This window comes from Ursus arctos, unplaced genomic scaffold (assembly GCF_023065955.2).
Source record: "Ursus arctos isolate Adak ecotype North America unplaced genomic scaffold, UrsArc2.0 scaffold_16, whole genome shotgun sequence".
In the NCBI taxonomy this organism is placed as follows: domain Eukaryota; kingdom Metazoa; phylum Chordata; class Mammalia; order Carnivora; family Ursidae; genus Ursus; species Ursus arctos.
In genome coordinates, this window is record NW_026622830.1 from 26,324,199 (window position 1) to 26,333,733 (window position 9,535).

Sequence of the window (9,535 nt, forward strand, 5' to 3'; positions counted from 1 at the left end):
ATGTCAGGCTACAGAGGATTAGAGAGACAGGATATAATGAGAGCTGGAATGAGCATATTTACTTTAATGGGCCATGCGAAGACCCAGCAGGTGTCTAAGGATCTAAGGACCATGCAGGTGTTCCAGACAGCCAATTCACCGACTCATTATTCCGGCTGTTGAAAGTCTGTGTCAGGAGTTTTATGGATGCTTAGCTGTTCTTGCCTTAGCCTCACATGTCATCTGTTGTTTCTCAGCAGGGTGTAAGGGTATATGCTTTACATCAGGGATGCAGCAAGTTTTTTTTTGTCCCAAATTTTTCTTTCTTCTTCTCATTTTCTTTGCAAGAGTGCCTGCGCCTGCCAATTCTATAACTGCGTCTTTTGACCCATCCATCTATCAAAAAAACCCAAAAAGATGAATAAACAAATACATGAAGGAGAGTAAAGACTATAATGCTAAGGGTGTTAGTATTATAGTAGTAATAGTTAGGATGAACTACTGAAATGTAATGGCATTCTTGGGAAAATTAAATAAATCTGGGGATGTAGAATGCCTAATGCTGGTCTTGACACGTACTAGATATAAGCAGTTATCTCCCTTCCTTCAACCAGCTCTAACTAGACTTTATTTTTGTGCTTGTGATGTTTTCATCTTTGTCATTTTTCAGTCTTGCCAACACTGGTTCCTCCTTGTCCCCCAAATCTAGATGATTGGATCTATACCTTCAATTATCTATTTTTTCCCCTCTCAAATCATTATTCACTCAACAGTGATTTGTTGAGCACCAGAGTATGTGCCAGGCTCTGTTCTAATTGTATGCCCCAAATGATGCCCTAGAACAGGACTTTGAACACTGAAAGATTAATTTATACTGCCGATCCGCAGGCTGATGTTCTGGGTGGTATAAAACTCTGCCCTTATATGACACTGTTTGTGACTCAACCCCATTTATCTATAAAACACAGCTTCCCCAGCACACTGAGTTCACTTGAGAGATCATAGTATCTTGATTTTCTCTACTTGTTTTTTTCCCCAAACTTCCCTCCTGGGGGATAATTCCCAATTCTCTCTTTCTTACCAGGACATTCAGACTGGAAAAATCTGACTAATTTGCCCTTATCAGAGTTTAAGACAAGCTGATACCAACTCAAGATTAGCCCAGAACTACCTTCTTTTGCTTCTAAAACAACTGAGTGATTGACAAAGACTTTCAGTTTGAAATGCTGACCCAAGAGACGATGCAACTTCCAGCAGCAATGATCCAGAGGGAAATCATGGAAACAATAATCATAAACTTTAGAATCCCCAGGAAGCCTAAGCAGAAAACATTTCCATCAGAAAGTTATTCATCACTCAGCCATAAAACCTATCATATTGTTAGAGAGCTAAGGTCATGTTCAATCTGGAATCCAGAATCTTCTGCTCTAACACCTTGAGCCTATTTTTTACAAACCTCTAGATATCCAACATCAACCCGCAAATTTTTCACTACATAGTCTAAGACAAGAGCAAGATGCCTCTTCTGATTGCCTAAAGGAATATTCAAAGCCATATAGCAATGGAGAGGTGAAGTAATGGGACTGGTTACTGCCAGAGGTGGTATCAGTTAGAAGTAGGTTGAAGTGAGAAATGGCAGGAAGAGACCATGTTGACAGTTGGGCCAAGGATATTAAGGACACTAGGGATGCTGCAGTTGCTTCTGCATATGAAAGGGACTCTGTACAAGAAATCCTGGGTTCTGCCAGTATTTGCCATCATGAAAAACACCATCATAGTCAGGGATGACAGACTGCCCTTATCATGCAGCATAGTCATTATAAGTCTTTTCACTAGATCTTGGTCATCTCTGTGGGTTGTCCTCACTGCCACATATGTTCAGTTTTCCAATGATTCTGTGACTAGAACCCTATTTTTACTCCCTCTCCCCTCCTCTCCATTGTCTGATTACCTGAGGAAGCCTGAGCCAGGAGCACAAGGACAGCTAAGGTCAGGAACAAGAGTTTAATGTATCCTGAGAGGCACAAGGAACGATCTAGCAGCATACTGAATGTGCCAGGAAAGGTTGGTCTTCACTCTGCATTTTATTGTCTTGGGTAAGGCTGAGTCACGGACAATAAATCAGAGAAGGACAGAGTGCTCCACTACCTATCAGCTTGTGGGTCAGCAACATACACTGATGATCCAATATTCAGAGTCCTTCTCGAGACATCATTTGGGAAGGTGGAAAACATTAGCAGAGGATCTACAAGTCCATCACAAGTCTCTGGCATTGTGGAAAGAATGAACCCACTTTCCAAGAAGGCTTTCCTCTCCTCTCCTCGAGAACTTTAGAGCCCTCCCTTATGTTTACAGCTGCCCTGCCTCCCTCTTTCTGTCATAATGTTTTTCATGTTGAGTCGGAACTAAGCATTTTTCTAGTTCATTTTCCCTATTGGACTGACACTGTCAAGGACAACTTTTAACAGATAGTGAGCCCCTGAAGGTAGGGACTGGCTAGAATTTCTGTATGTCCAGAGTGTGCAGTGCACATTTGTTGAAAACAATGAATTAACAAACGCATGTACGGTATTCACTCATATTCTGATAGGTCTTAGAATTGGCATTTCTCAGCTATGAAAATGCAGGCTCAGAGAGTGGAAGAGGATTGCCCAGGGTCATACTGTGAGCAAGAAAGAACCAGACGGAGACCCTCCTAATACAGCTCATCATTCAGCTCTTTTTATTTTTTTTTTAAGATTTTATTTATTTATCTGACAGAGATAGAGACGGACAGCGAGAGAGGGAACACAAGCAGGGGGAGTGGGAGAGGAAGAAGCAGGCTTATAGCAGAGGAGCCTGATGTGGTGCTCGATCCCACAATGCCGGGATCACGCCCTGAGCCGAAGGCAGACGCTTAACCGCTGTGCCACCCAGACGTCCCCATTCAGCTCTTTTTAACTGTACATTTACTCCTTATTTCTTACTCCAAATCCTTAATATTGGCTGCCTCTGAGACATTCTTGGACTCCAGCCTCAAAGAATACAGCAAAAATGTTTCCTACAGGTTCTCCAACCAAGACGGTATATAGAAGGGGGCACTGCCTGGGCTCCATCAGGAAGTGTATCTGTGAGTCCACTGGGTTTTCTTTTTGGGGTCCTTAGCCTGTGGTATGGTCATTTTATACCTTTAGATGGGCCCAGTGCTCTTCTACCTTCTTCTTCCTCCAGCTGGCAGGTATTAGGGAAAGCCTGGTGGATAGCAGGAAATCTGTTTTGCCCTTGAAATCCAAGTAGTCCCTTCTCCAGGAAAGCAGTGAGCATGAAGCCACCCACTGAAGTCTTACTCTCTGTCAGTAGCTATGATAAACACTTTCCATACATGACCCCCAGAGTCCTCACAGGATCCCTGATAGGCAAATGTAATTTGCTCAAGGTTACATAGTGCTTAGGGGTGCTTAGGGGTAAGGTCTGGATTGAGGTTTGGCTTACTTGTCTCAAGAGCACATCTTCTTTCTCCCCCCCCCCTTTTTTTTAAGATTTTCTTCATTATTTGAGAGAGAGAGTGAGTTCGTGAGAGCAAGCAGGGGTGACAGAGAGAGACAAGCAGACTCCGCACCGAGCTCAGTGCCCAATGCCGGGCTCGATCTCAGGATCTGAGATCTGAAATCAAGAGATGGACGCTTAACCAACTGAACCACCCAGGCACCCCCAGCACATCTTCTTTCTATCATCCCAGAGGATTATGCCTGAGTAATGATAGAAGGAGAGACCTATTAACCTGAAGAACAGTGATGGGTGAATGAGTCATTATCTCCTGAAAGACATGATCTGTGCAGGCCTAGAGGGCAGAACTAGAAGTCCTGGGTGGAAATTGCAGCAGGGCCGATTTTAATTAATTGGAAAGACTTCTGATGATTGGAACCATCTGAAAATGGTTGGACTGTCTGGGAGACCTGGTGGTTCCTGGTGTCCAAATACTACACATGGAGTCTGCTTGACCACTTCTCTTGGGTTCTGCAGGGAGGACTAGTGAATTGGCTGATACAGATCTCTACACTAGACACAGTTCTAGGCACTGGGTCTAAGAGGAGAAGAAGGCAAAGTCTTGCCATTCTGATTAGGGAGGGAGAAAAAACACACAGTGGCAGGTGATGACAGTGCTTATGAAGAAAACTAAAGCAGGGTGAGGGACGGAGAATAAGATGATGTACGTGTTTATGTGTGCAGGGGGTGGGGGTGTCTGTTTTGAACAGGTTAACCAAGGAAGGACTTTCTGATTTAGTGACATCAAGTAGAAACCTAAATATACAGAGGAAGTGAGCTACACAGATATCTAGAATCTTCCAGGCAGAGAGAATTGCAAGTGCAAAGGCTCTGAGGAAGGAAAGCTATAGGGATCTCTTAGGAAGAGCGAAGAGCCAAGTATGACTGGGGTCCAGTGAGCGAGGGAAAGAAAATGAGAAATCGAAACCACAGAAGCAGGCAGAGCGACACGATGTCAGGACTGACAAGGCCTGATAAAGACTTGGGACTTTACTTGATATGTGATAGGGAATTGTGATTTACATTTTAAGAGATCTTTAAATCCGAACGTTTGTTTGTTTTTGTCTATGACATCACTTTCTTCATCTGTCAGCTAAAGGATTTGAGCTAAACTAGTGTTTTCTGAAATGTGTGACCCATGTCACTGACAGTGTGAGTGATGATTTAAGTGGCAAACATAGTGTATGTTTTTAATAATTTTTATTTTAATGCTTATTTGACAAAAAAAATCACTAGCCCTTGATCTAGTGATTTTCCAGAAAACATCACTTAAGATGTGGTCCAAATATGAGTTTAAGTAAATGGATTGTGTTGGTTTTTATAAAAAAAAATATTAACTAAATAATACTACAACCTATAGATGATATAGCAGTCTGTAAGTTTGTAAAATGATATACAAATGACTAAAGTTTAGGCTGGAAAATTGATAAACACCATTCTATGGAATAGAACTGAAGCTCAGAGAGGTCAGTTGACATTCTTGAGGCCGTGGAGTCACGAATTGGACTTTAGCCTACTGACTCCAAATCCATTGTTCCTTGCACTAGGGGAAACTGTCTCACCAATCTCATACTTCTTCTGGTTATAACTGTCTTTATTTATTTTATTTTACTTTATTTTATCTTGAAATTATTATAGATTAAGAGGAAGTTGCAGACAGTAATGAAATCCTGTGTACCTTTCATACAGTCTCCCCAAATGTTACATTTTAAATAACTATAGTACAATGTCAAAACAAGGAAATTGACATTGGTACAATGTTTATGTATACCTCTTTGTCATTTTATCACAGGCGTTGTTTAGTGTAAGCAATCACTATTCAGAACTATTCAATCACCACAAAGATCTTCCTTGTGCTACTCAGCTCCCTACTTCCCCAACATTCCAACATTCTTACTCTAATTTTGTCATTTTGAGAATGTTATATAAATGGAATCATACAATATACGACCTTGTGAGATCACTACATCTATCAATAGTTGTTTCTTCTGTTGCTGTGTTGTATTCCATGGTACGGATGTACTGCAGTTTATTTAACTATTAACATGTTATAGAACATTTTGGTTGTTTCCAGATTTTGGTTTTTCCAAATAAAGCTGCTGTGAATATTTGTGTGCAGATTTTTCTGTGGATGTAAGTTTTCATTTCTCTGGGTAAATGCTTAGGGGGGTGATTGCTGGATTGTATGATATTCATAAATTTAGCTTTTAAAAAAAGTGCCAAACTATTTTTCAGAATGCCTGCACCACTTAACATCCTCACCAACAATGTATGAGAGATTCGGTTTCTCTTCATCAGCTTTTGGCATTGTCATGGTTTTTACTGCTAGCTGTTCCAATACATATGTAGTAGTATCTCGTCCTGGTATTAATTTGCATTTCCCTAAGTGCTACTGATGTTGAACATCTTTTCATGTACCTATTTGCCATCCTCTGGTGAAATGTCTGTTCTTTGCCCATTTTCTAAATGGAATATTTGTGGTTTTTATGAGGAGCATGTCTTTATATTTTTACTGAAGTATAACTGACACACAGCATTATATTAGTCTTGGGTGTACAATATAGTGATTCGACAATTCTATACGTTACTCGGTGCTCACCACGGTTAAGTGTAGTCACCAAACAACGTCATTACCATCTTATCGACTATATTCCCTAGGCTGTAGTGTTCATTTCCATGAATTGTTTATTTTATAACTGGAAGTTCGTACCTCTTAATCCCCTTTTCCCCATCTATTTCACCCACTGCCTCCCAACCTCCCTTCTGGCAACCACCAATTTGTTCTCTGTATGTAAGAGACTATTTTTCTTGTTTGTCCTTTTTCTTTGTTCATTTGGTTTTTTTTCTTAAATTCCACATATGAGTGAAATCATATGGTATTTGTCTTTCTCTGTCTGACTTATTTCACTTAGTACTATACCCTCTAGGTCCATCCATGTAGTTGCAAATGACAAGATCTCATTCTTTTTTATGGCTCAGTACCACTCCATTGTGCATACATATACCACATCTTTTTTATCCATTCATCCATTGGGTTGCTTCTGTATCTTGGCTAATGTACATAATACTGCAATAAACATAGATGTGCATATATCTTTTCAAATTGGTTTGGTATCCAAAATATATTAAGAACTTATACAACTCAACACACACAGAAATATAATAATCCAATTAAAAATGGGCAGAAGACCTGAATAGACAATTTTCTAAAGAAGAAATATAAATGGCCAACAGACACACGAAAACATGCTCAAAATCACTCATCATGAGACCTCGATGTGAGACAGGAATCCATCAAAATCATAGAGGAGAACACAGGCTGTAACCTCTTTGACATTGGCCACAGCAACCTCTTTCATGACATGTCTCCAAAGGCAAGGGAAACAAAAGCAAAAATGAACTTTTGGGACTACTTCAAGATAAAAAGCTTCTGCAAAGCCAAGGAAATAGTCAACAAAACAAAGAAGCAACCCACAGAATGGGAGAAGATATTTGCAAATGACACTTCAGATAAAAGGCTGGTATCCAAGATCTATAAAGAACTTCTCAAATTCAACACCCAAAAAACAAATAATCAAATCAAAAAAAATGGGCAGAAGATATGAACAGACACTTTTCCAATGAAGACATATCAATGGCTAACAGACATATGAAAAAAATGTTCAAGATCATTAGCCATCAAGGAAATTCAAATCAAAACCACATTGAGATACCACCTTACACCAGTTAGAATGGCAAAAATTGACAAGGCAAGAAACAAATGTTGGAGAGGATGTGGAGAAAAGGGAACCCTCTTACACCGTTGGTGGGATTGCAACTTGGTACAGCCACTTTGGAAAACAGTGTGGAGGTTCCTCAAAAATTTTAAAATAGAGCTACCTTATGATCCAGCAATTGTACTACTGGGTATTTACCCCAAAGATACAGATGTAGTGAAAAGAAGGGCCATATGCACCCCAGTGTTCATAGCAACAATGTTCATAATAGCCAAACTGTGGAAGGAGCCGAGATGCCCTTCAATAGACAAATGGATAAAGAAGATGTGGTCCATACATACAATGGAATATTACTCAACCATCAGAAAGGATTATCGCAAGTAATGAATCATGGAACTTTACATGGAAATCTAGGGATGTACTGTATGGTGACTAACATAATATAATAAAATAAATAAATAGTAAAAAAAAAAGAAAGGATGATTGCACAATATTTGCATCAAAATGGATGGAACTAGAGGAGATTATGCTAAGTGAAAAAGTCAAGCAGAGAAAGACAATTATCATATGGTTCACTTATTTGTGGAACATAAGGAATAGCAGGGAGATCATTAGGAGAAGGAAGGGGAAAATGAAGGGGGGGAATAAGAGAGGGGGAGATGAACCATGAAGGACTATGGACTCCGGGAAACAAACTGAGGGTTTTAGAGGGGAGGGGGGTGAGGGGAGGGGCTAGCCTGGTGAAGGGTATTAAGGAGGACATGTATTGCATGGAACACTAGGTGTTATATGCAAACGATGAATCATGGAACACTACATCAAAAGCTAATGATGTACTGTATGGTGAATAGCATAACATAATAAAAAATTTTAAAAAATTAAAAATAAATTAAAAATAAAAAAGAATCACTCATCATGAGGAAAATACAAATCAAAACCACAATGAGATATCACCTCACACCTGTCAGAACGACTAACATAAAAAAGACAAGAAATAACAAGCGCTGGTGAGGATGTGGGGAAAAAGAAACCCTCAGGCACTCTTCGTGGGAATGCAAACTGGTGCAGTCACTGTGGAAAACAGTATGGAGGCTCCTCAAAAGATTAAGACAGAACTACCATATGATCCAGCAATTCAACTTCTGGGTATTTACTCAAGGATAATGGAATATTTGTTTTTAATTATTAAATTTTAAGAGTTGTTTATGTACTCTATTTGAGTTCTTTGTTGCATATGTAACTTGCAAATAATATCTTTCAGTGTATGGTTTCTTTTAATCCTTTTCATTCTTTTAAATTCATTACTACACATAGTTACTGTTTTCTTTTTTGATCTTTGTGTGTGTGTGTGTGTGTGTGTGTGTGTGGTAGAAACATTTAAGATCTACTCCATTAGCAAATTCGAAGTGTATAATACAACATTGTTAACTTATAGTCACATTGTTGTCTAACAGATCTTCAGAATTCATTCATCTTGCATAACTAAAATGTTGTACCACTTGACACCATCTCTCCATTTCCCCCCCACACACAGCCCCTGGCAATCACTGTCTACCCTCTGCTTCCATGAGTTTGACTATTGAGATTCCAATGCAAATAAGATCGTGCAGTATTTTTCTTTTTCCATCTGGTTTATTTCACTTAGCATAATGTCTTACAGGTTCACACATGTTTCAAAAAATGGCAGGTTTTCTTTCCTTTTATAAAGTTGATTATTGTGGTCGCTTCGGCAGCACATAGACTAGAATAATGACACAGAAAAGACTGGCATGGCCCTGTGCAAGGATGACATGCAAATTCTGAAGGAAAGTCTGATTATTATTTTACTTTATATATACACATTTTCTTTATCCATTCTACTGCCAACAGCCATTCGGGGTATTTCCACATCTTGGCTATTGTGATAAATACTGAGATGAACATGGGAATGCAAATATCTCTTCAAGAGAGTGATTTCATTTCATCCAGATACATATCTGCAGTGGGATTTCTGGGTCATGTGGTAGTGCTATTTTTAATTTTTTGAGAAACTTCCACACTGTTTTCCATAGTGGCTGCACAATATTTAACAAGATTTATCTTCCATTTGTGAACACAGGATATCTTTCCATTTATTTGTCTTCCTTAGTTTCTTTCATCAAATGTTTTATAGTTTTCAGTGTATAGATAGGACTTTCATCTCCTTGGTTAAATTTATTCCTAAGTATCTTATTCTGCTTGTTGCAAGTGTAAAAGTGATAGCCATTCATGGCTCTCTCCAGCCATCAACTAATTTCTATACTAAATAGTTCTGCATACATTTATCATAAGGTAAA

General features: G+C 39.2%; 1 non-coding gene across 1 annotated transcript; it reads left to right on the top strand.

Annotated features, from left to right (window-relative positions):
• Positions 1 to 8,937: 8,937 nt before the first annotated feature.
• On the top strand, positions 8,938 to 9,040 carry LOC113258847 (U6 spliceosomal RNA). The gene has a single exon (XR_003317370.2). It is a non-coding gene; the product is annotated as a U6 spliceosomal RNA (small nuclear RNA).
• Positions 9,041 to 9,535: the final 495 nt, after the last annotated feature.